Source organism: Gasterosteus aculeatus, chromosome 2 (genome assembly GCF_964276395.1).
Source record: "Gasterosteus aculeatus chromosome 2, fGasAcu3.hap1.1, whole genome shotgun sequence".
Lineage (NCBI taxonomy): Eukaryota > Metazoa > Chordata > Actinopteri > Perciformes > Gasterosteidae > Gasterosteus > Gasterosteus aculeatus.
The window spans coordinates 22,306,853-22,328,288 of record NC_135689.1 but is presented as its reverse complement, the minus strand read 5'-3'; the positions used below and the strand labels follow the sequence as shown (position 1 = coordinate 22,328,288).

The following is a 21,436-nucleotide window of genomic DNA, read 5'->3' as shown; positions in this document are numbered from 1 at the left end:
TTTTACAGATCGAAATGAAAAAGCTTACAGCACCTGGGATTCCCAGGCGGTCTTCCATCCAAGTACTAACCAGGCCCTACTCTGCTTAGCTTCTGAGATCAGACGAGATCAGGCGGAGCCAGAGAGGTATGGCCGTAAGCAACTGTATGTCCTCTTCCTAATCTTTTAAAATGTGTCAAAGGTTTTGGAGTTTTGATAATGAAAAAGGAGTCACTTTCTAATGCCTTCTCGATTTCTTCCAGAGAGAGAAATGAAAAAGCTTACGGCACCTGGGATTCCCAGGCGGTCTTCCATCCAAGTACTAACCAGGCCCTACTCTGCTTAGCTTCTGAGATCTGACGAGATCAGGCGGAGCCAGAGAGGTATGGCCGTAAGCAACCGTATGTCCTCTTCCTAATCTTTTAAAATGTGTCAAAGGTTTTGTAGTTTTGACAATGAAATGGAGTCACTTTCTAAGGCCTTCTCTGTGTCTTTTACAGATCGAAATGAAAAAGCTTACAGCACCTGGGATTCCCAGGCGGTCTTCCATCCAAGTACTAACCAGGCCCTACTCTGCTTAGCTTCTGAGATCAGACGAGATCAGGCGGAGCCAGAGAGGTATGGCCGTAAGCAACTGTATGTCCTCTACCTAATCTTTTAAAATGTGTCAAAGGTTTTGGAGTTTTGATAATGAAAAAGGAGTCACTTTCTAAGGCCTTCTCTGTGTCTTTTACAGATCGAAATGAAAAAGCTTACAGCACCTGGGATTCGCAGGCGGTCTTCCATCCAAGTACTAACCAGGCCCTACTCTGCTTAGCTTCTGAGATCAGACGAGATCAGGCCGAGCCAGAGAGGTATGGCCGTAAGCAACTGTATGTCCTCTTCCTAATCTTTTAAAATGTGTCAAAGGTTTTGGAGTTTTGATAATGAAAAAGGAGTCACTTTCTAATGCCTTCTCGATTTCTTCCAGAGAGAGAAATGAAAAAGCTTACGGCACCTGGGATTCCCAGGCGGTCTTCCATCCAAGTACTAACCAGGCCCTACTCTGCTTAGCTTCTGAGATCAGACGAGATCAGGCGGAGCAAGAGAGGTATGGCCGTAAGCAACTGTATGTCCTCTTCCTAATCTTTTAAAATGTGTCAAAGGTTTTGTAGTTTTGACAATGAAATGGAGTCACTTTCTAAGGCCTTCTCTGTGTCTTTTACAGATCGAAATGAAAAAGCTTACAGCACCTGGGATTCCCAGGCGGTCTTCCATCCAAGTACTAACCAGGCCCTACTCTGCTTAGCTTCTGAGATCAGACGAGATCAGGCGGAGCCAGAGAGGTATGGCCGTAAGCAACTGTATGTCCTCTTCCTAATCTTTTAAAATGTGTCAAAGGTTTTGGAGTTTTGATAATGAAAAAGGAGTCACTTTCTAATGCCTTCTCGATTTCTTCCAGAGAGAGAAATGAAAAAGCTTACGGCACCTGGGATTCCCAGGCGGTCTTCCATCCAAGTACTAACCAGGCCCTACTCTGCTTAGCTTCTGAGATCTGACGAGATCAGGCGGAGCCAGAGAGGTATGGCCGTAAGCAACCGTATGTCCTCTTCCTAATCTTTTAAAATGTGTCAAAGGTTTTGTAGTTTTGACAATGAAATGGAGTCACTTTCTAAGGCCTTCTCTGTGTCTTTTACAGATCGAAATGAAAAAGCTTACAGCACCTGGGATTCCCAGGCGGTCTTCCATCCAAGTACTAACCAGGCCCTACTCTGCTTAGCTTCTGAGATCAGACGAGATCAGGCGGAGCCAGAGAGGTATGGCCGTAAGCAACTGTATGTCCTCTACCTAATCTTTTAAAATGTGTCAAAGGTTTTGGAGTTTTGATAATGAAAAAGGAGTCACTTTCTAAGGCCTTCTCTGTGTCTTTTACAGATCGAAATGAAAAAGCTTACAGCACCTGGGATTCGCAGGCGGTCTTCCATCCAAGTACTAACCAGGCCCTACTCTGCTTAGCTTCTGAGATCAGACGAGATCAGGCCGAGCCAGAGAGGTATGGCCGTAAGCAACTGTATGTCCTCTTCCTAATCTTTTAAAATGTGTCAAAGGTTTTGGAGTTTTGATAATGAAAAAGGAGTCACTTTCTAATGCCTTCTCGATTTCTTCCAGAGAGAGAAATGAAAAAGCTTACGGCACCTGGGATTCCCAGGCGGTCTTCCATCCAAGTACTAACCAGGCCCTACTCTGCTTAGCTTCTGAGATCAGACGAGATCAGGCGGAGCCAGAGAGGTATGGCCGTAAGCAACTGTATGTCCTCTACCTAATCTTTTAAAATGTGTCAAAGGTTTTGTAGTTTTGACAATGAAATGGAGTCACTTTCTAAGGCCTTCTCTGTGTCTTTTACAGATAGAAATGAAAAAGCTTACGGCACCTGGGATTCCCAGGCGGTCTTCCATCCAAGTACTAACCAGGCCCTACTCTGCTTAGCTTCTGAGATCTGACGAGATCAGGCGGAGCCAGAGAGGTATGGCCGTAAGCAACTGTATGTCCTCTTCCTAATATTTTAAAATGTGTCAAAGGTTTTGGAGTTTAGATAATGAAAAAGGAGTCACTTTCTAATGCCTTCTCGATTTCTTCCAGAGAGAGAAATGAAAAAGCTTACGGCACCTGGGATTCCCAGGCGGTCTTCCATCCAAGTACTAACCAGGCCCTACTCTGCTTAGCTTCTGAGATCTGACGAGATCAGGCGGAGCCAGAGAGGTATGGCCGTAAGCAACTGTATGTCCTCTTCCTAATCTTTTAAAATGTGTCAAAGGTTTTGTAGTTTTGACAATGAAATGGAGTCACTTTCTAAGGCCTTCTCTGTGTCTTTTACAGATCGAAATGAAAAAGCTTACAGCACCTGGGATTCCCAGGCGGTCTTCCATCCAAGTACTAACCAGGCCCTACTCTGCTTAGCTTCTGAGATCAGACGAGATCAGGCGAAGCCAGAGAGGTATGGCCGTAAGCAACTGTATGTCCTCTTCCTAATATTTTAAAATGTGTCAAAGGTTTTGGAGTTTAGATAATGAAAAAGGAGTCACTTTCTAATGCCTTCTCGATTTCTTCCAGAGAGAGAAATGAAAAAGCTTACAGCACCTGGGATTCCCAGGCGGTCTTCCATCCAAGTACTAACCAGGCCCTACTCTGCTTAGCTTCTGAGATCTGACGAGATCAGGCGGAGCCAGAGAGGTATGGCCGTAAGCAACTGTATGTCCTCTTCCTAATCTTTTAAAATGTGTCAAAGGTTTTGTAGTTTTGACAATGAAATGGAGTCACTTTCTAAGGCCTTCTCTGTGTCTTTTACAGATCGAAATGAAAAAGCTTACAGCACCTGGGATTCCCAGGCGGTCTTCCATCCAAGTACTAACCAGGCCCTACTCTGCTTAGCTTCTGAGATCAGACGAGATCAGGCGGAGCCAGAGAGGTATGGCCGTAAGCAACTGTATGTCCTCTTCCTAATCTTTTAAAATGTGTCAAAGGTTTTGTAGTTTTGACAAAGAAATGGAGTCACTTTCTAAGGCCTTCTCTGTGTCTTTTACAGATCGAAATGAAAAAGCTTACAGCACCTGGGATTCCCAGGCGGTCTTCCATCCAAGTACTAACCAGGCCCTACTCTGCTTAGCTTCTGAGATCAGACGAGATCAGGCAGAGCCAGAGAGGTATGGCCGTAAGCAACTGTATGTCCTCTTCCTAATCTTTTAAAATGTGTCTAAGGTTTTGGAGTTTTGATAATGAAAAAGGAGTCACTTTCTAATGCCTTCTCGATTTCTTCCAGAGAGAGAAATGAAAAAGCTTACGGCACCTGGGATTCCCAGGCGGTCTTCCATCCAAGTACTAACCAGGCCCTACTCTGCTTAGCTTCTGAGATCAGACGAGATCAGGCGGAGCCAGAGAGGTATGGCCGTAAGCAACTGTATGTCCTCTACCTAATCTTTTAAAATGTGTCAAAGGTTTTGGAGTTTTGACAATGAAATGGAGTCACTTTCTAAGTTCTTCTTTGTGTCTTTTACAGATCGAAATAAAAAAGCTTACAGCACCTGGGATTCCCAGGCGGTCTTCCATCCAAGTACTAACCAGGCCCTACTCTGCTTAGCTTCTGAGATCAGACGAGATCAGGCGAAGCCAGAGAGGTATGGCCGTAAGCAACTGTATGTCCTCTTCCTAATATTTTAAAATGTGTCAAAGGTTTTGGAGTTTAGATAATGAAAAAGGAGTCACTTTCTAATGCCTTCTCGATTTCTTCCAGAGAGAGAAATGAAAAAGCTTACGGCACCTGGGATTCCCAGGCGGTCTTCCATCCAAGTACTAACCAGGCCCTACTCTGCTTAGCTTCTGAGATCTGACGAGATCAGGCGGAGCCAGAGAGGTATGGCCGTAAGCAACTGTATGTCCTCTTCCTAATCTTTTAAAATGTGTCAAAGGTTTTGTAGTTTTGACAATGAAATGGAGTCACTTTCTAAGGCCTTCTCTGTGTCTTTTACAGATCGAAATGAAAAAGCTTACAGCACCTGGGATTCCCAGGCGGTCTTCCATCCAAGTACTAACCAGGCCCTACTCTGCTTAGCTTCTGAGATCAGACGAGATCAGGCGGAGCCAGAGAGGTATGGCCGTAAGCAACTGTATGTCCTCTTCCTAATCTTTTAAAATGTGTCAAAGGTTTTGTAGTTTTGACAAAGAAATGGAGTCACTTTCTAAGGCCTTCTCTGTGTCTTTTACAGATCGAAATGAAAAAGCTTACAGCACCTGGGATTCCCAGGCGGTCTTCCATCCAAGTACTAACCAGGCCCTACTCTGCTTAGCTTCTGAGATCAGACGAGATCAGGCAGAGCCAGAGAGGTATGGCCGTAAGCAACTGTATGTCCTCTTCCTAATCTTTTAAAATGTGTCTAAGGTTTTGGAGTTTTGATAATGAAAAAGGAGTCACTTTCTAATGCCTTCTCGATTTCTTCCAGAGAGAGAAATGAAAAAGCTTACGGCACCTGGGATTCCCAGGCGGTCTTCCATCCAAGTACTAACCAGGCCCTACTCTGCTTAGCTTCTGAGATCAGACGAGATCAGGCGGAGCCAGAGAGGTATGGCCGTAAGCAACTGTATGTCCTCTACCTAATCTTTTAAAATGTGTCAAAGGTTTTGGAGTTTTGACAATGAAATGGAGTCACTTTCTAAGTTCTTCTTTGTGTCTTTTACAGATCGAAATAAAAAAGCTTACAGCACCTGGGATTCCCAGGCGGTCTTCCATCCAAGTACTAACCAGGCCCTACTCTGCTTAGCTTCTGAGATCAGACGAGATCAGGCGAAGCCAGAGAGGTATGGCCGTAAGCAACTGTATGTCCTCTTCCTAATATTTTAAAATGTGTCAAAGGTTTTGGAGTTTAGATAATGAAAAAGGAGTCACTTTCTAATGCCTTCTCGATTTCTTCCAGAGAGAGAAATGAAAAAGCTTACGGCACCTGGGATTCCCAGGCAGTCTTCCATCCAAGTACTAACCAGGCCCTACTCTGCTTAGCTTCTGAGATCAGACGAGATCAGGCGGAGCAAGAGAGGTATGGCCGTAAGCAACTGTATGTCCTCTTCCTAATCTTTTAAAATGTGTCAAAGGTTTTGTAGTTTTGACAATGAAATGGAGTCACTTTCTAAGGCCTTCTCTGTGTCTTTTACAGATCGAAATGAAAAAGCTTACAGCACCTGGGATTCCCAGGCGGTCTTCCATCCAAGTACTAACCAGGCCCTACTCTGCTTAGCTTCTGAGATCAGACGAGATCAGGCGGAACCAGAGAGGTATGGCCGTAAGCAACTGTATGTCCTCTTCCTAATCTTTTAAAATGTGTCAAAGGTTTTGGAGTTTTGATAATGAAAAAGGAGTCACTTTCTAATGCCTTCTCGATTTCTTCCAGAGAGAGAAATGAAAAAGCTTACGGCACCTGGGATTCCCAGGCGGTCTTCCATCCAAGTACTAACCAGGCCCTACTCTGCTTAGCTTCTGAGATCTGACGAGATCAGGCGGAGCCAGAGAGGTATGGCCGTAAGCAACTGTATGTCCTCTTCCTAATCTTTTAAAATGTGTCAAAGGTTTTGTAGTTTTGACAATGAAATGGAGTCACTTTCTAAGGCCTTCTCTTTGTCTTTTACAGATCGAAATGAAAAAGCTTACAGCACCTGGGATTCCCAGGCGGTCTTCCATCCAAGTACTAACCAGGCCCTACTCTGCTTAGCTTCTGAGATCAGACGAGATCAGGCGGAGCCAGAGAGGTATGGCCGTAAGCAACTGTATGTCCTCTTCCTAATCTTTTAAAATGTGTCAAAGGTTTTGGAGTTTTGATAATGAAAAAGGAGTCACTTTCTAATGCCTTCTCGATTTCTTCCAGAGAGAGAAATGAAAAAGCTTACGGCACCTGGGATTCCCAGGCGGTCTTCCATCCAAGTACTAACCAGGCCCTACGCTGCTTAGCTTCTGAGATCTGACGAGATCAGGCGGAGCCAGAGAGGTATGGCCGTAAGCAACTGTATGTCCTCTACCTAATCTTTTAAAATGTGTCAAAGGTTTTGTAGTTTTGACAATTAAATGGAGTCACTTTCTAAGGCCTTCTCTGTGTCTTTTACAGATCGAAATGAAAAAGCTTACAGCACCTGGGATTCCCAGGCGGTCTTCCATCCAAGTACTAACCAGGCCCTACTCTGCTTAGCTTCTGAGATCAGACGAGATCAGGCGAAGCCAGAGAGGTATGGCCGTAAGCAACTGTATGTCCTCTTCCTAATATTTTAAAATGTGTCAAAGGTTTTGGAGTTTAGATAATGAAAAAGGAGTCACTTTCTAATGCCTTCTCGATTTCTTCCAGAGAGAGAAATGAAAAAGCTTACAGCACCTGGGATTCCCAGGCGGTCTTCCATCCAAGTACTAACCAGGCCCTACTCTGCTTAGCTTCTGAGATCTGACGAGATCAGGCGGAGCCAGAGAGGTATGGCCGTAAGCAACTGTATGTCCTCTTCCTAATCTTTTAAAATGTGTCAAAGGTTTTGTAGTTTTGACAATGAAATGGAGTCACTTTCTAAGGCCTTCTCTGTGTCTTTTACAGATCGAAATGAAAAAGCTTACAGCACCTGGGATTCCCAGGCGGTCTTCCATCCAAGTACTAACCAGGCCCTACTCTGCTTAGCTTCTGAGATCAGACGAGATCAGGCGGAGCCAGAGAGGTATGGCCGTAAGCAACTGTATGTCCTCTTCCTAATCTTTTAAAATGTGTCAAAGGTTTTGTAGTTTTGACAAAGAAATGGAGTCACTTTCTAAGGCCTTCTCTGTGTCTTTTACAGATCGAAATGAAAAAGCTTACAGCACCTGGGATTCCCAGGCGGTCTTCCATCCAAGTACTAACCAGGCCCTACTCTGCTTAGCTTCTGAGATCAGACGAGATCAGGCAGAGCCAGAGAGGTATGGCCGTAAGCAACTGTATGTCCTCTTCCTAATCTTTTAAAATGTGTCTAAGGTTTTGGAGTTTTGATAATGAAAAAGGAGTCACTTTCTAATGCCTTCTCGATTTCTTCCAGAGAGAGAAATGAAAAAGCTTACGGCACCTGGGATTCCCAGGCGGTCTTCCATCCAAGTACTAACCAGGCCCTACTCTGCTTAGCTTCTGAGATCAGACGAGATCAGGCGAAGCCAGAGAGGTATGGCCGTAAGCAACTGTATGTCCTCTTCCTAATATTTTAAAATGTGTCAAAGGTTTTGGAGTTTAGATAATGAAAAAGGAGTCACTTTCTAATGCCTTCTCGATTTCTTCCAGAGAGAGAAATGAAAAAGCTTACGGCACCTGGGATTCCCAGGCGGTCTTCCATCCAAGTACTAACCAGGCCCTACTCTGCTTAGCTTCTGAGATCTGACGAGATCAGGCGGAGCCAGAGAGGTATGGCCGTAAGCAACTGTATGTCCTCTTCCTAATCTTTTAAAATGTGTCAAAGGTTTTGTAGTTTTGACAATGAAATGGAGTCACTTTCTAAGGCCTTCTCTGTGTCTTTTACAGATCGAAATGAAAAAGCTTACAGCACCTGGGATTCCCAGGCGGTCTTCCATCCAAGTACTAACCAGGCCCTACTCTGCTTAGCTTCTGAGATCAGACGAGATCAGGCGGAGCCAGAGAGGTATGGCCGTAAGCAACTGTATGTCCTCTTCCTAATCTTTTAAAATGTGTCAAAGGTTTTGGAGTTTTGATAATGAAAAAGGAGTCACTTTCTAATGCCTTGTCGATTTCTTCCAGAGAGAGAAATGAAAAAGCTTACGGCACCTGGGATTCCCAGGCGGTCTTCCATCCAAGTACTAACCAGGCCCTACTCTGCTTAGCTTCTGAGATCAGACGAGATCAGGCGGAGCAAGAGAGGTATGGCCGTAAGCAACTGTATGTCCTCTTCCTAATCTTTTAAAATGTGTCAAAGGTTTTGTAGTTTTGACAATGAAATGGAGTCACTTTCTAAGGCCTTCTCTGTGTCTTTTACAGATCGAAATGAAAAAGCTTACAGCACCTGGGATTCCCAGGCGGTCTTCCATCCAAGTACTAACCAGGCCCTACTCTGCTTAGCTTCTGAGATCAGACGAGATCAGGCGGAGCCAGAGAGGTATGGCCGTAAGCAACTGTATGTCCTCTTCCTAATCTTTTAAAATGTGTCAAAGGTTTTGGAGTTTTGATAATGAAAAAGGAGTCACTTTCTAATGCCTTCTCGATTTCTTCCAGAGAGAGAAATGAAAAAGCTTACGGCACCTGGGATTCCCAGGCGGTCTTCCATCCAAGTACTAACCAGGCCCTACTCTGCTTAGCTTCTGAGATCAGACGAGATCAGGCGAAGCCAGAGAGGTATGGCCGTAAGCAACTGTATGTCCTCTTCCTAATATTTTAAAATGTGTCAAAGGTTTTGGAGTTTAGATAATGAAAAAGGAGTCACTTTCTAATGCCTTCTCGATTTCTTCCAGAGAGAGAAATGAAAAAGCTTACGGCACCTGGGATTCCCAGGCGGTCTTCCATCCAAGTACTAACCAGGCCCTACTCTGCTTAGCTTCTGAGATCTGACGAGATCAGGCGGAGCCAGAGAGGTATGGCCGTAAGCAACTATATGTCCTCTTCCTAATCTTTTAAAATGTGTCAAAGGTTTTGTAGTTTTGACAATGAAATGGAGTCACTTTCTAAGGCCTTCTCTGTGTCTTTTACAGATCGAAATGAAAAAGCTTACAGCACCTGGGATTCCCAGGCGGTCTTCCATCCAAGTACTAACCAGGCCCTACTCTGCTTAGCTTCTGAGATCAGACGAGATCAGGCAGAGCCAGAGAGGTATGGCCGTAAGCAACTGTATGTCCTCTTCCTAATCTTTTAAAATGTGTCTAAGGTTTTGGAGTTTTGATAATGAAAAAGGAGTCACTTTCTAATGCCTTCTCGATTTCTTCCAGAGAGAGAAATGAAAAAGCTTACGGCACCTGGGATTCCCAGGCGGTCTTCCATCCAAGTACTAACCAGGCCCTACTCTGCTTAGCTTCTGAGATCAGACGAGATCAGGCGAAGCCAGAGAGGTATGGCCGTAAGCAACTGTATGTCCTCTTCCTAATATTTTAAAATGTGTCAAAGGTTTTGGAGTTTAGATAATGAAAAAGGAGTCACTTTCTAATGCCTTCTCGATTTCTTCCAGAGAGAGAAATGAAAAAGCTTACGGCACCTGGGATTCCCAGGCGGTCTTCCATCCAAGTACTAACCAGGCCCTACTCTGCTTAGCTTCTGAGATCTGACGAGATCAGGCGGAGCCAGAGAGGTATGGCCGTAAGCAACTGTATGTCCTCTTCCTAATCTTTTAAAATGTGTCAAAGGTTTTGTAGTTTTGACAATGAAATGGAGTCACTTTCTAAGGCCTTCTCTGTGTCTTTTACAGATCGAAATGAAAAAGCTTACAGCACCTGGGATTCCCAGGCGGTCTTCCATCCAAGTACTAACCAGGCCCTACTCTGCTTAGCTTCTGAGATCAGACGAGATCAGGCGGAGCCAGAGAGGTATGGCCGTAAGCAACTGTATGTCCTCTTCCTAATCTTTTAAAATGTGTCAAAGGTTTTGGAGTTTTGATAATGAAAAAGGAGTCACTTTCTAATGCCTTGTCGATTTCTTCCAGAGAGAGAAATGAAAAAGCTTACGGCACCTGGGATTCCCAGGCGGTCTTCCATCCAAGTACTAACCAGGCCCTACTCTGCTTAGCTTCTGAGATCAGACGAGATCAGGCGGAGCAAGAGAGGTATGGCCGTAAGCAACTGTATGTCCTCTTCCTAATCTTTTAAAATGTGTCAAAGGTTTTGTAGTTTTGACAATGAAATGGAGTCACTTTCTAAGGCCTTCTCTGTGTCTTTTACAGATCGAAATGAAAAAGCTTACAGCACCTGGGATTCCCAGGCGGTCTTCCATCCAAGTACTAACCAGGCCCTACTCTGCTTAGCTTCTGAGATCAGACGAGATCAGGCGGAGCCAGAGAGGTATGGCCGTAAGCAACTGTATGTCCTCTTCCTAATCTTTTAAAATGTGTCAAAGGTTTTGGAGTTTTGATAATGAAAAAGGAGTCACTTTCTAATGCCTTCTCGATTTCTTCCAGAGAGAGAAATGAAAAAGCTTACGGCACCTGGGATTCCCAGGCGGTCTTCCATCCAAGTACTAACCAGGCCCTACTCTGCTTAGCTTCTGAGATCTGACGAGATCAGGCGGAGCCAGAGAGGTATGGCCGTAAGCAACTGTATGTCCTCTTCCTAATCTTTTAAAATGTGTCAAAGGTTTTGGAGTTTTGACAATGAAATGGAGTCACTTTCTAAGGCCTTCTCTGTGTCTTTTACAGATCGAAATGAAAAAGCTTACAGCACCTGGGATTCCCAGGCGGTCTTCCATCCAAGTACTAACCAGGCCCTACTCTGCTTAGCTTCTGAGATCAGACGAGATCAGGCGGAGCAAGAGAGGTATGGCCGTAAGCAACTGTATGTCCTCTTCCTAATCTTTTAAAATGTGTCAAAGGTTTTGGAGTTTTGATAATGAAAAAGGAGTCACTTTCTAATGCCTTCTCGATTTCTTCCAGAGAGAGAAATGAAAAAGCTTACGGCACCTGGGATTCCCAGGCGGTCTTCCATCCAAGTACTAACCAGGCCCTACTCTGCTTAGCTTCTGAGATCAGACGAGATCAGGCGGAGCCAGAGAGGTATGGCCGTAAGCAACTGTATGTCCTCTACCTAATCTTTTAAAATGTGTCAAAGGTTTTGTAGTTTTGACAATTAAATGGAGTCACTTTCTAAGGCCTTCTCTGTGTCTTTTACAGATCGAAATGAAAAAGCTTACAGCACCTGGGATTCCCAGGCGGTCTTCCATCCAAGTACTAACCAGGCCCTACTCTGCTTAGCTTCTGAGATCTGACGAGATCAGGCGGAGCCAGAGAGGTATGGCCGTAAGCAACTGTATGTCCTCTACCTAATCTTTTAAAATGTGTCAAAGGTTTTGGAGTTTTGACAATGAAATGGAGTCACTTTCTAAGTTCTTCTCTGTGTCTTTTACAGATCGAAATAAAAAAGCTTACAGCACCTGGGATTCCCAGGCGGTCTTCCATCCAAGTACTAACCAGGCCCTACTCTGCTTAGCTTCTGAGATCAGACGAGATCAGGCGGAGCCAGAGAGGTATGGCCGTAAGCAACTGGATGTCCTCTTCCTAATCTTTTAAAATGTGTCAAAGGTTTTGGAGTTTTGATAATGAAAAAGGAGTCACTTTCTAATGCCTTCTCGATTTCTTCCAGAGAGAGAAATGAAAAAGCTTACGGCACCTGGGATTCCCAGGCGGTCTTCCATCCAAGTACTAACCAGGCCCTACTCTGCTTAGCTTCTGAGATCTGACGAGATCAGGCGGAGCCAGAGAGGTATGGCCGTAAGCAACTGTATGTCCTCTACCTAATCTTTTAAAATGTGTCAAAGGTTTTGTAGTTTTGACAATTAAATGGAGTCACTTTCTAAGGCCTTCTCTGTGTCTTTTACAGATCGAAATGAAAAAGCTTACAGCACCTGGGATTCCCAGGCGGTCTTCCATCCAAGTACTAACCAGGCCCTACTCTGCTTAGCTTCTGAGATCAGACGAGATCAGGCGAAGCCAGAGAGGTATGGCCGTAAGCAACTGTATGTCCTCTTCCTAATATTTTAAAATGTGTCAAAGGTTTTGGAGTTTAGATAATGAAAAAGGAGTCACTTTCTAATGCCTTCTCGATTTCTTCCAGAGAGAGAAATGAAAAAGCTTACGGCACCTGGGATTCCCAGGCGGTCTTCCATCCAAGTACTAACCAGGCCCTACTCTGCTTAGCTTCTGAGATCTGACGAGATCAGGCGGAGCCAGAGAGGTATGGCCGTAAGCAACTGTATGTCCTCTTCCTAATCTTTTAAAATGTGTCAAAGGTTTTGTAGTTTTGACAATGAAATGGAGTCACTTTCTAAGGCCTTCTCTGTGTCTTTTACAGATCGAAATGAAAAAGCTTACAGCACCTGGGATTCCCAGGCGGTCTTCCATCCAAGTACTAACCAGGCCCTACTCTGCTTAGCTTCTGAGATCAGACGAGATCAGGCCGAGCCAGAGAGGTATGGCCGTAAGCAACTGTATGTCCTCTTCCTAATCTTTTAAAATGTGTCAAAGGTTTTGGAGTTTTGATAATGAAAAAGGAGTCACTTTCTAATGCCTTCTCGATTTCTTCCAGAGAGAGAAATGAAAAAGCTTACGGCACCTGGGATTCCCAGGCGGTCTTCCATCCAAGTACTAACCAGGCCCTACTCTGCTTAGCTTCTGAGATCTGACGAGATCAGGCGGAGCCAGAGAGGTATGGCCGTAAGCAACTGTATGTCCTCTTCCTAATCTTTTAAAATGTGTCAAAGGTTTTGTAGTTTTGACAATGAAATGGAGTCACTTTCTAAGGCCTTCTCTGTGTCTTTTACAGATCGAAATGAAAAAGCTTACAGCACCTGGGATTCCCAGGCGGCCTTCCATCCAAGTACTAACCAGGCCCTACTCTGCTTAGCTTCTGAGATCAGACGAGATCAGGCGGAGCCAGAGAGGTATGGCCGTAAGCAACTGTATGTCCTCTACCTAATCTTTTAAAATGTGTCAAAGGTTTTGTAGTTTTGACAATGAAATGGAGTCACTTTCTAAGGCCTTCTCTGTGTCTTTTACAGATAGAAATGAAAAAGCTTACAGCACCTGGGATTCCCAGGCGGTCTTCCATCCAAGTACTAACCAGGCCCTACTCTGCTTAGCTTCTGAGATCTGACGAGATCAGGCGGAGCCAGAGAGGTATGGCCGTAAGCAACTGTATGTCCTCTTCCTAATCTTTTAAAATGTGTCAAAGGTTTTGTAGTTTTGACAATGAAATGGAGTCACTTTCTAAGTTCTTCTTTGTGTCTTTTACAGATCGAAATAAAAAAGCTTACAGCACCTGGGATTCCCAGGCGGTCTTCCATCCAAGTACTAACCAGGCCCTACTCTGCTTAGCTTCTGAGATCAGACGAGATCAGGCGGAGCCAGAGAGGTATGGCCGTAAGCAACTGTATGTCCTCTTCCTAATCTTTTAAAATGTGTCAAAGGTTTTGGAGTTTTGATAATGAAAAAGGAGTCACTTTCTAATGCCTTCTCGATTTCTTCCAGAGAGAGAAATGAAAAAGCTTACGGCACCTGGGATTCCCAGGCGGTCTTCCATCCAAGTACTAACCAGGCCCTACTCTGCTTAGCTTCTGAGATCTGACGAGATCAGGCGGAGCCAGAGAGGTATGGCCGTAAGCAACTGTATGTCCTCTACCTAATCTTTTAAAATGTGTCAAAGGTTTTGTAGTTTTGACAATTAAATGGAGTCACTTTCTAAGGCCTTCTCTGTGTCTTTTACAGATCGAAATGAAAAAGCTTACAGCACCTGGGATTCCCAGGCGGTCTTCCATCCAAGTACTAACCAGGCCCTACTCTGCTTAGCTTCTGAGATCAGACGAGATCAGGCGGAGCCAGAGAGGTATGGCCGTAAGCAACTGTATGTCCTCTTCCTAATCTTTTAAAATGTGTCAAAGGTTTTGGAGTTTTGATAATGAAAAAGGAGTCACTTTCTAATGCCTTCTCGATTTCTTCCAGAGAGAGAAATGAAAAAGCTTACGGCACCTGGGATTCCCAGGCGGTCTTCCATCCAAGTACTAACCAGGCCCTACTCTGCTTAGCTTCTGAGATCTGACGAGATCAGGCGGAGCCAGAGAGGTATGGCCGTAAGCAACTGTATGTCCTCTACCTAATCTTTTAAAATGTGTCAAAGGTTTTGTAGTTTTGACAATTAAATGGAGTCACTTTCTAAGGCCTTCTCTGTGTCTTTTACAGATCGAAATGAAAAAGCTTACAGCACCTGGGATTCCCAGGCGGTCTTCCATCCAAGTACTAACCAGGCCCTACTCTGCTTAGCTTCTGAGATCAGACGAGATCAGGCGAAGCCAGAGAGGTATGGCCGTAAGCAACTGTATGTCCTCTTCCTAATATTTTAAAATGTGTCAAAGGTTTTGGAGTTTAGATAATGAAAAAGGAGTCACTTTCTAATGCCTTCTCGATTTCTTCCAGAGAGAGAAATGAAAAAGCTTACGGCACCTGGGATTCCCAGGCGGTCTTCCATCCAAGTACTAACCAGGCCCTACTCTGCTTAGCTTCTGAGATCTGACGAGATCAGGCGGAGCCAGAGAGGTATGGCCGTAAGCAACTGTATGTCCTCTTCCTAATCTTTTAAAATGTGTCAAAGGTTTTGTAGTTTTGACAATGAAATGGAGTCACTTTCTAAGGCCTTCTCTGTGTCTTTTACAGATCGAAATGAAAAAGCTTACAGCACCTGGGATTCCCAGGCGGTCTTCCATCCAAGTACTAACCAGGCCCTACTCTGCTTAGCTTCTGAGATCAGACGAGATCAGGCCGAGCCAGAGAGGTATGGCCGTAAGCAACTGTATGTCCTCTTCCTAATCTTTTAAAATGTGTCAAAGGTTTTGGAGTTTTGATAATGAAAAAGGAGTCACTTTCTAATGCCTTCTCGATTTCTTCCAGAGAGAGAAATGAAAAAGCTTACGGCACCTGGGATTCCCAGGCGGTCTTCCATCCAAGTACTAACCAGGCCCTACTCTGCTTAGCTTCTGAGATCTGACGAGATCAGGCGGAGCCAGAGAGGTATGGCCATAAGCAACTGTATGTCCTCTTCCTAATCTTTTAAAATGTGTCAAAGGTTTTGTAGTTTTGACAATGAAATGGAGTCACTTTCTAAGGCCTTCTCTGTGTCTTTTACAGATCGAAATGAAAAAGCTTACAGCACCTGGGATTCCCAGGCGGTCTTCCATCCAAGTACTAACCAGGCCCTACTCTGCTTAGCTTCTGAGATCAGACGAGATCAGGCGGAGCCAGAGAGGTATGGCCGTAAGCAACTGTATGTCCTCTACCTAATCTTTTAAAATGTGTCAAAGGTTTTGTAGTTTTGACAATGAAATGGAGTCACTTTCTAAGGCCTTCTCTGTGTCTTTTACAGATAGAAATAAAAAAGCTTACGGCACCTGGGATTCCCAGGCGGTCTTCCATCCAAGTACTAACCAGGCCCTACTCTGCTTAGCTTCTGAGATCAGACGAGATCAGGCGGAGCCAGAGAGGTATGGCCGTAAGCAACTGTATGTCCTCTACCTAATCTTTTAAAATGTGTCAAAGGTTTTGTAGTTTTGACAATTAAATGGAGTCACTTTCTAAGGCCTTCTCTGTGTCTTTTACAGATCGAAATGAAAAAGCTTACAGCACCTGGGATTCCCAGGCGGTCTTCCATCCAAGTACTAACCAGGCCCTACTCTGCTTAGCTTCTGAGATCTGACGAGATCAGGCGGAGCCAGAGAGGTATGGCCGTAAGCAACTGTATGTCCTCTACCTAATCTTTTAAAATGTGTCAAAGGTTTTGGAGTTTTGACAATGAAATGGAGTCACTTTCTAAGTTCTTCTTTGTGTCTTTTACAGATCGAAATAAAAAAGCTTACAGCACCTGGGATTCCCAGGCGGTCTTCCATCCAAGTACTAACCAGGCCCTACTCTGCTTAGCTTCTGAGATCAGATGAGATCAGGCGGAGCCAGAGAGGTATGGCCGTAAGCAACTGTATGTCCTCTTCCTAATCTTTTAAAATGTGTCAAAGGTTTTGTAGTTTTGACAAAGAAATGGAGTCACTTTCTAAGGCCTTCTCTGTGTCTTTTACAGATCGAAATGAAAAAGCTTACAGCACCTGGGATTCCCAGGCGGTCTTCCATCCAAGTACTAACCAGGCCCTACTCTGCTTAGCTTCTGAGATCAGACGAGATCAGGCAGAGCCAGAGAGGTATGGCCGTAAGCAACTGTATGTCCTCTTCCTAATCTTTTAAAATGTGTCTAAGGTTTTGGAGTTTTGATAATGAAAAAGGAGTCACTTTCTAATGCCTTCTCGATTTCTTCCAGAGAGAGAAATGAAAAAGCTTACGGCACCTGGGATTCCCAGGCGGTCTTCCATCCAAGTACTAACCAGGCCCTACTCTGCTTAGCTTCTGAGATCAGACGAGATCAGGCGAAGCCAGAGAGGTATGGCCGTAAGCAACTGTATGTCCTCTTCCTAATATTTTAAAATGTGTCAAAGGTTTTGGAGTTTAGATAATGAAAAAGGAGTCACTTTCTAATGCCTTCTCGATTTCTTCCAGAGAGAGAAATGAAAAAGCTTACGGCACCTGGGATTCCCAGGCGGTCTTCCATCCAAGTACTAACCAGGCCCTACTCTGCTTAGCTTCTGAGATCTGACGAGATCAGGCGGAGCCAGAGAGGTATGGCCGTAAGCAACTGTATGTCCTCTTCCTAATCTTTTAAAATGTGTCAAAGGTTTTGTAGTTTTGACAATGAAATGGAGTCACTTTCTAAGGCCTTCTCTGTGTCTTTTACAGATCGAAATGAAAAAGCTTACAGCACCTGGGATTCCCAGGCGGTCTTCCATCCAAGTACTAACCAGGCCCTACTCTGCTTAGCTTCTGAGATCTGACGAGATCAGGCGGAGCCAGAGAGGTATGGCCGTAAGCAACTGTATGTCCTCTTCCTAATCTTTTAAAATGTGTCAAAGGTTTTGTAGTTTTGACAATGAAATGGAGTCACTTTCTAAGGCCTTCTCTGTGTCTTTTACAGATCGAAATGAAAAAGCTTACAGCACCTGGGATTCCCAGGCGGTCTTCCATCCAAGTACTAACCAGGCCCTACTCTGCTTAGCTTCTGAGATCAGACGAGATCAGGCGGAGCCAGAGAGGTATGGCCGTAAGCAACTGTATGTCCTCTTCCTAATCTTTTAAAATGTGTCAAAGGTTTTGTAGTTTTGACAATGAAATGGAGTCACTTTCTAAGGCCTTCTCTGTGTCTTTTACAGATCGAAATGAAAAAGCTTACAGCACCTGGGATTCCCAGGCGGTCTTCCATCCAAGTACTAACCAGGCCCTACTCTGCTTAGCTTCTGAGATCAGACGAGATCAGGCGGAGCCAGAGAGGTATGGCCGTAAGCAACTGTATGTCCTCTACCTAATCTTTTAAAATGTGTCAAAGGTTTTGGAGTTTTGATAATGAAAAAGGAGTCACTTTCTAAGGCCTTCTCTGTGTCTTTTACAGATCGAAATGAAAAAGCTTACAGCACCTGGGATTCGCAGGCGGTCTTCCATCCAAGTACTAACCAGGCCCTACTCTGCTTAGCTTCTGAGATCAGACGAGATCAGGCCGAGCCAGAGAGGTATGGCCGTAAGCAACTGTATGTCCTCTTCCTAATCTTTTAAAATGTGTCAAAGGTTTTGGAGTTTTGATAATGAAAAAGGAGTCACTTTCTAATGCCTTCTCGATTTCTTCCAGAGAGAGAAATGAAAAAGCTTACGGCACCTGGGATTCCCAGGCGGTCTTCCATCCAAGTACTAACCAGGCCCTACTCTGCTTAGCTTCTGAGATCAGACGAGATCAGGCGGAGCCAGAGAGGTATGGCCGTAAGCAACTGTATGTCCTCTACCTAATCTTTTAAAATGTGTCAAAGGTTTTGTAGTTTTGACAATGAAATGGAGTCACTTTCTAAGGCCTTCTCTGTGTCTTTTACAGATAGAAATGAAAAAGCTTACGGCACCTGGGATTCCCAGGCGGTCTTCCATCCAAGTACTAACCAGGCCCTACTCTGCTTAGCTTCTGAGATCTGACGAGATCAGGCGGAGCCAGAGAGGTATGGCCGTAAGCAACTGTATGTCCTCTTCCTAATATTTTAAAATGTGTCAAAGGTTTTGGAGTTTAGATAATGAAAAAGGAGTCACTTTCTAATGCCTTCTCGATTTCTTCCAGAGAGAGAAATGAAAAAGCTTACGGCACCTGGGATTCCCAGGCGGTCTTCCATCCAAGTACTAACCAGGCCCTACTCTGCTTAGCTTCTGAGATCTGACGAGATCAGGCGGAGCCAGAGAGGTATGGCCGTAAGCAACTGTATGTCCTCTTCCTAATCTTTTAAAATGTGTCAAAGGTTTTGTAGTTTTGACAATGAAATGGAGTCACTTTCTAAGGCCTTCTCTGTGTCTTTTACAGATCGAAATAAAAAAGCTTACAGCACCTGGGATTCCCAGGCGGTCTTCCATCCAAGTACTAACCAGGCCCTACTCTGCTTAGCTTCTGAGATCAGACGAGATCAGGCGAAGCCAGAGAGGTATGGCCGTAAGCAACTGTATGTCCTCTTCCTAATCTTTTAAAATGTGTCAAAGGTTTTGGAGTTTAGATAATGAAAAAGGAGTCACTTTCTAATGCCTTCTCGATTTCTTCCAGAGAGAGAAATGAAAAAGCTTACGGCACCTGGGATTCCCAGGCGGTCTTCCATCCAAGTACTAACCAGGCCCTACTCTGCTTAGCTTCTGAGATCAGACGAGATCAGGCGGAGCAAGAGAGGTATGGCCGTAAGCAACTGTATGTCCTCTTCCTAATCTTTTAAAATGTGTCAAAGGTTTTGTAGTTTTGACAATGAAATGGAGTCACTTTCTAAGGCCTTCTCTGTGTCTTTTACAGATCGAAATGAAAAAGCTTACAGCACCTGGGATTCCCAGGCGGTCTTCCATCCAAGTACTAACCAGGCCCTACTCTGCTTAGCTTCTGAGATCAGACGAGATCAGGCGGAGCCAGAGAGGTATGGCCGTAAGCAACTGTATGTCCTCTTCCTAATCTTTTAAAATGTGTCAAAGGTTTTGGAGTTTTGATAATGAAAAAGGAGTCACTTTCTAATGCCTTCTCGATTTCTTCCAGAGAGAGAAATGAAAAAGCTTACGGCACCTGGGATTCCCAGGCGGTCTTCCATCCAAGTACTAACCAGGCCCTACTCTGCTTAGCTTCTGAGATCTGACGAGATCAGGCGGAGCCAGAGAGGTATGGCCGTAAGCAACTGTATGTCCTCTACCTAATCTTTTAAAATGTGTCAAAGGTTTTGTAGTTTTGACAATGAAATGGAGTCACTTTCTAAGGCCTTCTCTGTGTCTTTTACAGATAGAAATAAAAAAGCTTACGGCACCTGGGATTCCCAGGCGGTCTTCCATCCAAGTACTAACCAGGCCCTACTCTGCTTAGCTTCTGAGATCAGACGAGATCAGGCGGAGCCAGAGAGGTATGGCCGTAAGCAACTGTATGTCCTCTACCTAATCTTTTAAAATGTGTCAAAGGTTTTGTAGTTTTGACAATTAAATGGAGTCACTTTCTAAGGCCTTCTCTGTGTCTTTTACAGATCGAAATGAAAAAGCTTACAGCACCTGGGATTCCCAGGCGGTCTTCCATCCAAGTACTAACCAGGCCCTACTCTGCTTAGCTTCTGAGATCTGACGAGATCAGGCGGAGCCAGAGAGGTATGGCCGTAAGCAACTGTATGTCCTCTACCTAATCTTTTAAAATGTGTCAAAGGTTTTGGAGTTTTGACAATGAAATGGAGTCACTTTCTAAGTTCTTCTTTGTGTCTTTTACAGATCGAAATAAAAAAGCTTACAGCACCTGGGATTCCCAGGCGGTCTTCCATCCAAGTACTAACCAGGCCCTACTCTGCTTAGCTTCTGAGATCAGATGAGATCAGGCGGAGCCAGAGAGGTATGGCCGTAAGCAACTGTATGTCCTCTTCCTAATCTTTTAAAATGTGTCAAAGGTTTTGTAGTTTTGACAAAGAAATGGAGTCACTTTCTAAGGCCTTCTCTGTGTCTTTTACAGATCGAAATGAAAAAGCTTACAGCACCTGGGATTCCCAGGCGGTCTTCCATCCAAGTACTAACCAGGCCCTACTCTGCTTAGCTTCTGAGATCAGACGAGATCAGGCAGAGCCAGAGAGGTATGGCCGTAAGCAACTGTATGTCCTCTTCCTAATCTTTTAAAATGTGTCTAAGGTTTTGGAGTTTTGATAATGAAAAAGGAGTCACTTTCTAATGCCTTCTCGATTTCTTCCAGAGAGAGAAATGAAAAAGCTTACGGCACCTGGGATTCCCAGGCGGTCTTCCATCCAAGTACTAACCAGGCCCTACTCTGCTTAGCTTCTGAGATCAGACGAGATCAGGCGAAGCCAGAGAGGTATGGCCGTAAGCAACTGTATGTCCTCTTCCTAATATTTTAAAATGTGTCAAAGGTTTTGGAGTTTAGATAATGAAAAAGGAGTCACTTTCTAATGCCTTCTCGATTTCTTCCAGAGAGAGAAATGAAAAAGCTTACGGCACCTGGGATTCCCAGGCGGTCTTCCATCCAAGTACTAACCAGGCCCTACTCTGCTTAGCTTCTGAGATCTGACGAGATCAGGCGGAGCCAGAGAGGTATGGCCGTAAGCAACTGTATGTCCTCTTCCTAATCTTTTAAAATGTGTCAAAGGTTTTGTAGTTTTGACAATGAAATGGAGTCACTTTCTAAGGCCTTCTCTGTGTCTTTTACAGATCGAAATGAAAAAGCTTACAGCACCTGGGATTCCCAGGCGGTCTTCCATCCAAGTACTAACCAGGCCCTACTCTGCTTAGCTTCTGAGATCAGACGAGATCAGGCGGAGCCAGAGAGGTATGGCCGTAAGCAACTGTATGTCCTCTTCCTAATCTTTTAAAATGTGTCAAAGGTTTTGTAGTTTTGACAATGAAATGGAGTCACTTTCTAAGGCCTTCTCTGTGTCTTTTACAGATCGAAATGAAAAAGCTTACAGCACCTGGGATTCCCAGGCGGTCTTCCATCCAAGTACTAACCAGGCCCTACTCTGCTTAGCTTCTGAGATCAGACGAGATCAGGCGGAGCCAGAGAGGTATGGCCGTTAGCAACTGTATGTCCTCTTCCTAATCTTTTAAAATGTGTCAAAGGTTTTGGAGTTTTGATAATGAAAAAGGAGTCACTTTCTAAGGCCTTCTCTGTGTCTTTTACAGA

The 21,436-nt window shown here is 44.4% G+C and overlaps 91 non-coding genes across 91 annotated transcripts; all 91 read right to left on the bottom strand.

Annotated features, from left to right (window-relative positions):
* Positions 1–21: 21 nt before the first annotated feature.
* LOC144396112 (5S ribosomal RNA) lies at positions 22–140 on the bottom strand. Its single transcript, XR_013458258.1, has one exon. It is a non-coding gene; the product is annotated as a 5S ribosomal RNA (ribosomal RNA).
* Positions 141–257: 117 nt separating this feature from the next.
* LOC144395697 (5S ribosomal RNA) lies at positions 258–376 on the bottom strand. The gene has a single exon (XR_013457837.1). It is a non-coding gene; the product is annotated as a 5S ribosomal RNA (ribosomal RNA).
* A 116-nt stretch (positions 377–492) lies between these two features.
* LOC144396111 (5S ribosomal RNA) lies at positions 493–611 on the bottom strand. The gene has a single exon (XR_013458257.1). It is a non-coding gene; the product is annotated as a 5S ribosomal RNA (ribosomal RNA).
* Positions 612–728: 117 nt separating this feature from the next.
* On the bottom strand, positions 729–847 carry LOC144399677 (5S ribosomal RNA). The gene has a single exon (XR_013461823.1). It is a non-coding gene; the product is annotated as a 5S ribosomal RNA (ribosomal RNA).
* A 117-nt stretch (positions 848–964) lies between these two features.
* LOC144397198 (5S ribosomal RNA) lies at positions 965–1,083 on the bottom strand. The gene has a single exon (XR_013459343.1). It is a non-coding gene; the product is annotated as a 5S ribosomal RNA (ribosomal RNA).
* Positions 1,084–1,199: 116 nt separating this feature from the next.
* On the bottom strand, positions 1,200–1,318 carry LOC144396110 (5S ribosomal RNA). Its single transcript, XR_013458256.1, has one exon. It is a non-coding gene; the product is annotated as a 5S ribosomal RNA (ribosomal RNA).
* A 117-nt stretch (positions 1,319–1,435) lies between these two features.
* On the bottom strand, positions 1,436–1,554 carry LOC144395686 (5S ribosomal RNA). The gene has a single exon (XR_013457825.1). It is a non-coding gene; the product is annotated as a 5S ribosomal RNA (ribosomal RNA).
* A 116-nt stretch (positions 1,555–1,670) lies between these two features.
* LOC144396108 (5S ribosomal RNA) lies at positions 1,671–1,789 on the bottom strand. Its single transcript, XR_013458254.1, has one exon. It is a non-coding gene; the product is annotated as a 5S ribosomal RNA (ribosomal RNA).
* Positions 1,790–1,906: 117 nt separating this feature from the next.
* LOC144399676 (5S ribosomal RNA) lies at positions 1,907–2,025 on the bottom strand. The gene has a single exon (XR_013461822.1). It is a non-coding gene; the product is annotated as a 5S ribosomal RNA (ribosomal RNA).
* A 117-nt stretch (positions 2,026–2,142) lies between these two features.
* LOC144401616 (5S ribosomal RNA) lies at positions 2,143–2,261 on the bottom strand. The gene has a single exon (XR_013463551.1). It is a non-coding gene; the product is annotated as a 5S ribosomal RNA (ribosomal RNA).
* A 116-nt stretch (positions 2,262–2,377) lies between these two features.
* LOC144395675 (5S ribosomal RNA) lies at positions 2,378–2,496 on the bottom strand. Its single transcript, XR_013457813.1, has one exon. It is a non-coding gene; the product is annotated as a 5S ribosomal RNA (ribosomal RNA).
* Positions 2,497–2,613: 117 nt separating this feature from the next.
* Positions 2,614–2,732, bottom strand: LOC144395664 (5S ribosomal RNA). Its single transcript, XR_013457802.1, has one exon. It is a non-coding gene; the product is annotated as a 5S ribosomal RNA (ribosomal RNA).
* A 116-nt stretch (positions 2,733–2,848) lies between these two features.
* LOC144391803 (5S ribosomal RNA) lies at positions 2,849–2,967 on the bottom strand. Its single transcript, XR_013455327.1, has one exon. It is a non-coding gene; the product is annotated as a 5S ribosomal RNA (ribosomal RNA).
* Positions 2,968–3,084: 117 nt separating this feature from the next.
* Positions 3,085–3,203, bottom strand: LOC144389765 (5S ribosomal RNA). The gene has a single exon (XR_013453917.1). It is a non-coding gene; the product is annotated as a 5S ribosomal RNA (ribosomal RNA).
* Positions 3,204–3,319: 116 nt separating this feature from the next.
* On the bottom strand, positions 3,320–3,438 carry LOC144396107 (5S ribosomal RNA). Its single transcript, XR_013458253.1, has one exon. It is a non-coding gene; the product is annotated as a 5S ribosomal RNA (ribosomal RNA).
* Positions 3,439–3,554: 116 nt separating this feature from the next.
* LOC144397977 (5S ribosomal RNA) lies at positions 3,555–3,673 on the bottom strand. The gene has a single exon (XR_013460124.1). It is a non-coding gene; the product is annotated as a 5S ribosomal RNA (ribosomal RNA).
* A 117-nt stretch (positions 3,674–3,790) lies between these two features.
* On the bottom strand, positions 3,791–3,909 carry LOC144401615 (5S ribosomal RNA). Its single transcript, XR_013463550.1, has one exon. It is a non-coding gene; the product is annotated as a 5S ribosomal RNA (ribosomal RNA).
* Positions 3,910–4,025: 116 nt separating this feature from the next.
* On the bottom strand, positions 4,026–4,144 carry LOC144391781 (5S ribosomal RNA). The gene has a single exon (XR_013455325.1). It is a non-coding gene; the product is annotated as a 5S ribosomal RNA (ribosomal RNA).
* Positions 4,145–4,261: 117 nt separating this feature from the next.
* Positions 4,262–4,380, bottom strand: LOC144395653 (5S ribosomal RNA). Its single transcript, XR_013457791.1, has one exon. It is a non-coding gene; the product is annotated as a 5S ribosomal RNA (ribosomal RNA).
* Positions 4,381–4,496: 116 nt separating this feature from the next.
* Positions 4,497–4,615, bottom strand: LOC144396106 (5S ribosomal RNA). The gene has a single exon (XR_013458252.1). It is a non-coding gene; the product is annotated as a 5S ribosomal RNA (ribosomal RNA).
* A 116-nt stretch (positions 4,616–4,731) lies between these two features.
* Positions 4,732–4,850, bottom strand: LOC144397976 (5S ribosomal RNA). The gene has a single exon (XR_013460123.1). It is a non-coding gene; the product is annotated as a 5S ribosomal RNA (ribosomal RNA).
* Positions 4,851–4,967: 117 nt separating this feature from the next.
* LOC144401614 (5S ribosomal RNA) lies at positions 4,968–5,086 on the bottom strand. Its single transcript, XR_013463549.1, has one exon. It is a non-coding gene; the product is annotated as a 5S ribosomal RNA (ribosomal RNA).
* A 116-nt stretch (positions 5,087–5,202) lies between these two features.
* LOC144391770 (5S ribosomal RNA) lies at positions 5,203–5,321 on the bottom strand. The gene has a single exon (XR_013455324.1). It is a non-coding gene; the product is annotated as a 5S ribosomal RNA (ribosomal RNA).
* A 117-nt stretch (positions 5,322–5,438) lies between these two features.
* Positions 5,439–5,557, bottom strand: LOC144398995 (5S ribosomal RNA). Its single transcript, XR_013461140.1, has one exon. It is a non-coding gene; the product is annotated as a 5S ribosomal RNA (ribosomal RNA).
* Positions 5,558–5,673: 116 nt separating this feature from the next.
* On the bottom strand, positions 5,674–5,792 carry LOC144404976 (5S ribosomal RNA). The gene has a single exon (XR_013466918.1). It is a non-coding gene; the product is annotated as a 5S ribosomal RNA (ribosomal RNA).
* A 117-nt stretch (positions 5,793–5,909) lies between these two features.
* Positions 5,910–6,028, bottom strand: LOC144395642 (5S ribosomal RNA). Its single transcript, XR_013457779.1, has one exon. It is a non-coding gene; the product is annotated as a 5S ribosomal RNA (ribosomal RNA).
* Positions 6,029–6,144: 116 nt separating this feature from the next.
* LOC144396105 (5S ribosomal RNA) lies at positions 6,145–6,263 on the bottom strand. The gene has a single exon (XR_013458251.1). It is a non-coding gene; the product is annotated as a 5S ribosomal RNA (ribosomal RNA).
* A 117-nt stretch (positions 6,264–6,380) lies between these two features.
* On the bottom strand, positions 6,381–6,499 carry LOC144398116 (5S ribosomal RNA). The gene has a single exon (XR_013460263.1). It is a non-coding gene; the product is annotated as a 5S ribosomal RNA (ribosomal RNA).
* A 116-nt stretch (positions 6,500–6,615) lies between these two features.
* Positions 6,616–6,734, bottom strand: LOC144391760 (5S ribosomal RNA). Its single transcript, XR_013455323.1, has one exon. It is a non-coding gene; the product is annotated as a 5S ribosomal RNA (ribosomal RNA).
* A 117-nt stretch (positions 6,735–6,851) lies between these two features.
* Positions 6,852–6,970, bottom strand: LOC144389764 (5S ribosomal RNA). Its single transcript, XR_013453916.1, has one exon. It is a non-coding gene; the product is annotated as a 5S ribosomal RNA (ribosomal RNA).
* A 116-nt stretch (positions 6,971–7,086) lies between these two features.
* Positions 7,087–7,205, bottom strand: LOC144396104 (5S ribosomal RNA). Its single transcript, XR_013458250.1, has one exon. It is a non-coding gene; the product is annotated as a 5S ribosomal RNA (ribosomal RNA).
* A 116-nt stretch (positions 7,206–7,321) lies between these two features.
* Positions 7,322–7,440, bottom strand: LOC144397975 (5S ribosomal RNA). Its single transcript, XR_013460122.1, has one exon. It is a non-coding gene; the product is annotated as a 5S ribosomal RNA (ribosomal RNA).
* A 117-nt stretch (positions 7,441–7,557) lies between these two features.
* Positions 7,558–7,676, bottom strand: LOC144400873 (5S ribosomal RNA). Its single transcript, XR_013462808.1, has one exon. It is a non-coding gene; the product is annotated as a 5S ribosomal RNA (ribosomal RNA).
* Positions 7,677–7,793: 117 nt separating this feature from the next.
* On the bottom strand, positions 7,794–7,912 carry LOC144395631 (5S ribosomal RNA). Its single transcript, XR_013457766.1, has one exon. It is a non-coding gene; the product is annotated as a 5S ribosomal RNA (ribosomal RNA).
* A 116-nt stretch (positions 7,913–8,028) lies between these two features.
* On the bottom strand, positions 8,029–8,147 carry LOC144396103 (5S ribosomal RNA). The gene has a single exon (XR_013458249.1). It is a non-coding gene; the product is annotated as a 5S ribosomal RNA (ribosomal RNA).
* Positions 8,148–8,264: 117 nt separating this feature from the next.
* Positions 8,265–8,383, bottom strand: LOC144397197 (5S ribosomal RNA). Its single transcript, XR_013459342.1, has one exon. It is a non-coding gene; the product is annotated as a 5S ribosomal RNA (ribosomal RNA).
* Positions 8,384–8,499: 116 nt separating this feature from the next.
* Positions 8,500–8,618, bottom strand: LOC144396102 (5S ribosomal RNA). Its single transcript, XR_013458248.1, has one exon. It is a non-coding gene; the product is annotated as a 5S ribosomal RNA (ribosomal RNA).
* A 117-nt stretch (positions 8,619–8,735) lies between these two features.
* On the bottom strand, positions 8,736–8,854 carry LOC144400872 (5S ribosomal RNA). The gene has a single exon (XR_013462807.1). It is a non-coding gene; the product is annotated as a 5S ribosomal RNA (ribosomal RNA).
* Positions 8,855–8,971: 117 nt separating this feature from the next.
* LOC144395620 (5S ribosomal RNA) lies at positions 8,972–9,090 on the bottom strand. Its single transcript, XR_013457755.1, has one exon. It is a non-coding gene; the product is annotated as a 5S ribosomal RNA (ribosomal RNA).
* Positions 9,091–9,206: 116 nt separating this feature from the next.
* On the bottom strand, positions 9,207–9,325 carry LOC144397974 (5S ribosomal RNA). Its single transcript, XR_013460121.1, has one exon. It is a non-coding gene; the product is annotated as a 5S ribosomal RNA (ribosomal RNA).
* Positions 9,326–9,442: 117 nt separating this feature from the next.
* LOC144400871 (5S ribosomal RNA) lies at positions 9,443–9,561 on the bottom strand. The gene has a single exon (XR_013462806.1). It is a non-coding gene; the product is annotated as a 5S ribosomal RNA (ribosomal RNA).
* A 117-nt stretch (positions 9,562–9,678) lies between these two features.
* Positions 9,679–9,797, bottom strand: LOC144395609 (5S ribosomal RNA). The gene has a single exon (XR_013457744.1). It is a non-coding gene; the product is annotated as a 5S ribosomal RNA (ribosomal RNA).
* A 116-nt stretch (positions 9,798–9,913) lies between these two features.
* On the bottom strand, positions 9,914–10,032 carry LOC144396101 (5S ribosomal RNA). Its single transcript, XR_013458247.1, has one exon. It is a non-coding gene; the product is annotated as a 5S ribosomal RNA (ribosomal RNA).
* A 117-nt stretch (positions 10,033–10,149) lies between these two features.
* On the bottom strand, positions 10,150–10,268 carry LOC144397196 (5S ribosomal RNA). Its single transcript, XR_013459341.1, has one exon. It is a non-coding gene; the product is annotated as a 5S ribosomal RNA (ribosomal RNA).
* A 116-nt stretch (positions 10,269–10,384) lies between these two features.
* LOC144396100 (5S ribosomal RNA) lies at positions 10,385–10,503 on the bottom strand. Its single transcript, XR_013458246.1, has one exon. It is a non-coding gene; the product is annotated as a 5S ribosomal RNA (ribosomal RNA).
* A 117-nt stretch (positions 10,504–10,620) lies between these two features.
* On the bottom strand, positions 10,621–10,739 carry LOC144395597 (5S ribosomal RNA). The gene has a single exon (XR_013457732.1). It is a non-coding gene; the product is annotated as a 5S ribosomal RNA (ribosomal RNA).
* A 116-nt stretch (positions 10,740–10,855) lies between these two features.
* LOC144397827 (5S ribosomal RNA) lies at positions 10,856–10,974 on the bottom strand. Its single transcript, XR_013459974.1, has one exon. It is a non-coding gene; the product is annotated as a 5S ribosomal RNA (ribosomal RNA).
* A 117-nt stretch (positions 10,975–11,091) lies between these two features.
* LOC144401612 (5S ribosomal RNA) lies at positions 11,092–11,210 on the bottom strand. Its single transcript, XR_013463547.1, has one exon. It is a non-coding gene; the product is annotated as a 5S ribosomal RNA (ribosomal RNA).
* A 116-nt stretch (positions 11,211–11,326) lies between these two features.
* LOC144389762 (5S ribosomal RNA) lies at positions 11,327–11,445 on the bottom strand. The gene has a single exon (XR_013453914.1). It is a non-coding gene; the product is annotated as a 5S ribosomal RNA (ribosomal RNA).
* A 116-nt stretch (positions 11,446–11,561) lies between these two features.
* LOC144396099 (5S ribosomal RNA) lies at positions 11,562–11,680 on the bottom strand. Its single transcript, XR_013458245.1, has one exon. It is a non-coding gene; the product is annotated as a 5S ribosomal RNA (ribosomal RNA).
* A 117-nt stretch (positions 11,681–11,797) lies between these two features.
* On the bottom strand, positions 11,798–11,916 carry LOC144395586 (5S ribosomal RNA). Its single transcript, XR_013457721.1, has one exon. It is a non-coding gene; the product is annotated as a 5S ribosomal RNA (ribosomal RNA).
* Positions 11,917–12,032: 116 nt separating this feature from the next.
* On the bottom strand, positions 12,033–12,151 carry LOC144391749 (5S ribosomal RNA). The gene has a single exon (XR_013455322.1). It is a non-coding gene; the product is annotated as a 5S ribosomal RNA (ribosomal RNA).
* Positions 12,152–12,268: 117 nt separating this feature from the next.
* Positions 12,269–12,387, bottom strand: LOC144395575 (5S ribosomal RNA). Its single transcript, XR_013457710.1, has one exon. It is a non-coding gene; the product is annotated as a 5S ribosomal RNA (ribosomal RNA).
* A 116-nt stretch (positions 12,388–12,503) lies between these two features.
* On the bottom strand, positions 12,504–12,622 carry LOC144399210 (5S ribosomal RNA). The gene has a single exon (XR_013461355.1). It is a non-coding gene; the product is annotated as a 5S ribosomal RNA (ribosomal RNA).
* A 117-nt stretch (positions 12,623–12,739) lies between these two features.
* On the bottom strand, positions 12,740–12,858 carry LOC144395564 (5S ribosomal RNA). The gene has a single exon (XR_013457698.1). It is a non-coding gene; the product is annotated as a 5S ribosomal RNA (ribosomal RNA).
* Positions 12,859–12,974: 116 nt separating this feature from the next.
* Positions 12,975–13,093, bottom strand: LOC144398322 (5S ribosomal RNA). Its single transcript, XR_013460469.1, has one exon. It is a non-coding gene; the product is annotated as a 5S ribosomal RNA (ribosomal RNA).
* Positions 13,094–13,209: 116 nt separating this feature from the next.
* LOC144389761 (5S ribosomal RNA) lies at positions 13,210–13,328 on the bottom strand. Its single transcript, XR_013453913.1, has one exon. It is a non-coding gene; the product is annotated as a 5S ribosomal RNA (ribosomal RNA).
* A 116-nt stretch (positions 13,329–13,444) lies between these two features.
* LOC144396097 (5S ribosomal RNA) lies at positions 13,445–13,563 on the bottom strand. The gene has a single exon (XR_013458243.1). It is a non-coding gene; the product is annotated as a 5S ribosomal RNA (ribosomal RNA).
* Positions 13,564–13,680: 117 nt separating this feature from the next.
* On the bottom strand, positions 13,681–13,799 carry LOC144395553 (5S ribosomal RNA). The gene has a single exon (XR_013457687.1). It is a non-coding gene; the product is annotated as a 5S ribosomal RNA (ribosomal RNA).
* Positions 13,800–13,915: 116 nt separating this feature from the next.
* LOC144396096 (5S ribosomal RNA) lies at positions 13,916–14,034 on the bottom strand. The gene has a single exon (XR_013458242.1). It is a non-coding gene; the product is annotated as a 5S ribosomal RNA (ribosomal RNA).
* A 117-nt stretch (positions 14,035–14,151) lies between these two features.
* LOC144395542 (5S ribosomal RNA) lies at positions 14,152–14,270 on the bottom strand. Its single transcript, XR_013457676.1, has one exon. It is a non-coding gene; the product is annotated as a 5S ribosomal RNA (ribosomal RNA).
* Positions 14,271–14,386: 116 nt separating this feature from the next.
* Positions 14,387–14,505, bottom strand: LOC144391738 (5S ribosomal RNA). The gene has a single exon (XR_013455321.1). It is a non-coding gene; the product is annotated as a 5S ribosomal RNA (ribosomal RNA).
* Positions 14,506–14,622: 117 nt separating this feature from the next.
* On the bottom strand, positions 14,623–14,741 carry LOC144395531 (5S ribosomal RNA). Its single transcript, XR_013457665.1, has one exon. It is a non-coding gene; the product is annotated as a 5S ribosomal RNA (ribosomal RNA).
* A 116-nt stretch (positions 14,742–14,857) lies between these two features.
* On the bottom strand, positions 14,858–14,976 carry LOC144399209 (5S ribosomal RNA). Its single transcript, XR_013461354.1, has one exon. It is a non-coding gene; the product is annotated as a 5S ribosomal RNA (ribosomal RNA).
* Positions 14,977–15,093: 117 nt separating this feature from the next.
* LOC144397002 (5S ribosomal RNA) lies at positions 15,094–15,212 on the bottom strand. Its single transcript, XR_013459148.1, has one exon. It is a non-coding gene; the product is annotated as a 5S ribosomal RNA (ribosomal RNA).
* Positions 15,213–15,328: 116 nt separating this feature from the next.
* Positions 15,329–15,447, bottom strand: LOC144396095 (5S ribosomal RNA). The gene has a single exon (XR_013458241.1). It is a non-coding gene; the product is annotated as a 5S ribosomal RNA (ribosomal RNA).
* Positions 15,448–15,563: 116 nt separating this feature from the next.
* LOC144401611 (5S ribosomal RNA) lies at positions 15,564–15,682 on the bottom strand. The gene has a single exon (XR_013463546.1). It is a non-coding gene; the product is annotated as a 5S ribosomal RNA (ribosomal RNA).
* A 116-nt stretch (positions 15,683–15,798) lies between these two features.
* LOC144389760 (5S ribosomal RNA) lies at positions 15,799–15,917 on the bottom strand. Its single transcript, XR_013453912.1, has one exon. It is a non-coding gene; the product is annotated as a 5S ribosomal RNA (ribosomal RNA).
* A 116-nt stretch (positions 15,918–16,033) lies between these two features.
* Positions 16,034–16,152, bottom strand: LOC144397272 (5S ribosomal RNA). Its single transcript, XR_013459417.1, has one exon. It is a non-coding gene; the product is annotated as a 5S ribosomal RNA (ribosomal RNA).
* Positions 16,153–16,268: 116 nt separating this feature from the next.
* Positions 16,269–16,387, bottom strand: LOC144397973 (5S ribosomal RNA). Its single transcript, XR_013460120.1, has one exon. It is a non-coding gene; the product is annotated as a 5S ribosomal RNA (ribosomal RNA).
* Positions 16,388–16,504: 117 nt separating this feature from the next.
* Positions 16,505–16,623, bottom strand: LOC144400870 (5S ribosomal RNA). The gene has a single exon (XR_013462805.1). It is a non-coding gene; the product is annotated as a 5S ribosomal RNA (ribosomal RNA).
* A 117-nt stretch (positions 16,624–16,740) lies between these two features.
* LOC144395520 (5S ribosomal RNA) lies at positions 16,741–16,859 on the bottom strand. The gene has a single exon (XR_013457654.1). It is a non-coding gene; the product is annotated as a 5S ribosomal RNA (ribosomal RNA).
* Positions 16,860–16,975: 116 nt separating this feature from the next.
* LOC144389759 (5S ribosomal RNA) lies at positions 16,976–17,094 on the bottom strand. Its single transcript, XR_013453911.1, has one exon. It is a non-coding gene; the product is annotated as a 5S ribosomal RNA (ribosomal RNA).
* A 116-nt stretch (positions 17,095–17,210) lies between these two features.
* On the bottom strand, positions 17,211–17,329 carry LOC144396094 (5S ribosomal RNA). The gene has a single exon (XR_013458240.1). It is a non-coding gene; the product is annotated as a 5S ribosomal RNA (ribosomal RNA).
* Positions 17,330–17,445: 116 nt separating this feature from the next.
* LOC144396093 (5S ribosomal RNA) lies at positions 17,446–17,564 on the bottom strand. The gene has a single exon (XR_013458239.1). It is a non-coding gene; the product is annotated as a 5S ribosomal RNA (ribosomal RNA).
* A 117-nt stretch (positions 17,565–17,681) lies between these two features.
* On the bottom strand, positions 17,682–17,800 carry LOC144399675 (5S ribosomal RNA). The gene has a single exon (XR_013461821.1). It is a non-coding gene; the product is annotated as a 5S ribosomal RNA (ribosomal RNA).
* A 117-nt stretch (positions 17,801–17,917) lies between these two features.
* On the bottom strand, positions 17,918–18,036 carry LOC144401610 (5S ribosomal RNA). The gene has a single exon (XR_013463545.1). It is a non-coding gene; the product is annotated as a 5S ribosomal RNA (ribosomal RNA).
* A 116-nt stretch (positions 18,037–18,152) lies between these two features.
* LOC144395509 (5S ribosomal RNA) lies at positions 18,153–18,271 on the bottom strand. The gene has a single exon (XR_013457643.1). It is a non-coding gene; the product is annotated as a 5S ribosomal RNA (ribosomal RNA).
* Positions 18,272–18,388: 117 nt separating this feature from the next.
* On the bottom strand, positions 18,389–18,507 carry LOC144395498 (5S ribosomal RNA). Its single transcript, XR_013457632.1, has one exon. It is a non-coding gene; the product is annotated as a 5S ribosomal RNA (ribosomal RNA).
* Positions 18,508–18,623: 116 nt separating this feature from the next.
* Positions 18,624–18,742, bottom strand: LOC144391727 (5S ribosomal RNA). The gene has a single exon (XR_013455320.1). It is a non-coding gene; the product is annotated as a 5S ribosomal RNA (ribosomal RNA).
* A 117-nt stretch (positions 18,743–18,859) lies between these two features.
* Positions 18,860–18,978, bottom strand: LOC144397195 (5S ribosomal RNA). Its single transcript, XR_013459340.1, has one exon. It is a non-coding gene; the product is annotated as a 5S ribosomal RNA (ribosomal RNA).
* Positions 18,979–19,094: 116 nt separating this feature from the next.
* Positions 19,095–19,213, bottom strand: LOC144396092 (5S ribosomal RNA). Its single transcript, XR_013458238.1, has one exon. It is a non-coding gene; the product is annotated as a 5S ribosomal RNA (ribosomal RNA).
* Positions 19,214–19,330: 117 nt separating this feature from the next.
* Positions 19,331–19,449, bottom strand: LOC144395486 (5S ribosomal RNA). Its single transcript, XR_013457620.1, has one exon. It is a non-coding gene; the product is annotated as a 5S ribosomal RNA (ribosomal RNA).
* A 116-nt stretch (positions 19,450–19,565) lies between these two features.
* LOC144401609 (5S ribosomal RNA) lies at positions 19,566–19,684 on the bottom strand. The gene has a single exon (XR_013463544.1). It is a non-coding gene; the product is annotated as a 5S ribosomal RNA (ribosomal RNA).
* Positions 19,685–19,800: 116 nt separating this feature from the next.
* Positions 19,801–19,919, bottom strand: LOC144389758 (5S ribosomal RNA). The gene has a single exon (XR_013453910.1). It is a non-coding gene; the product is annotated as a 5S ribosomal RNA (ribosomal RNA).
* A 116-nt stretch (positions 19,920–20,035) lies between these two features.
* LOC144397161 (5S ribosomal RNA) lies at positions 20,036–20,154 on the bottom strand. Its single transcript, XR_013459306.1, has one exon. It is a non-coding gene; the product is annotated as a 5S ribosomal RNA (ribosomal RNA).
* Positions 20,155–20,270: 116 nt separating this feature from the next.
* Positions 20,271–20,389, bottom strand: LOC144397972 (5S ribosomal RNA). The gene has a single exon (XR_013460119.1). It is a non-coding gene; the product is annotated as a 5S ribosomal RNA (ribosomal RNA).
* A 117-nt stretch (positions 20,390–20,506) lies between these two features.
* LOC144400869 (5S ribosomal RNA) lies at positions 20,507–20,625 on the bottom strand. The gene has a single exon (XR_013462804.1). It is a non-coding gene; the product is annotated as a 5S ribosomal RNA (ribosomal RNA).
* Positions 20,626–20,742: 117 nt separating this feature from the next.
* LOC144395475 (5S ribosomal RNA) lies at positions 20,743–20,861 on the bottom strand. The gene has a single exon (XR_013457609.1). It is a non-coding gene; the product is annotated as a 5S ribosomal RNA (ribosomal RNA).
* Positions 20,862–20,977: 116 nt separating this feature from the next.
* Positions 20,978–21,096, bottom strand: LOC144396091 (5S ribosomal RNA). The gene has a single exon (XR_013458237.1). It is a non-coding gene; the product is annotated as a 5S ribosomal RNA (ribosomal RNA).
* A 116-nt stretch (positions 21,097–21,212) lies between these two features.
* LOC144398231 (5S ribosomal RNA) lies at positions 21,213–21,331 on the bottom strand. Its single transcript, XR_013460378.1, has one exon. It is a non-coding gene; the product is annotated as a 5S ribosomal RNA (ribosomal RNA).
* Between the last annotated feature and the right edge of the window lie 105 nt (positions 21,332–21,436).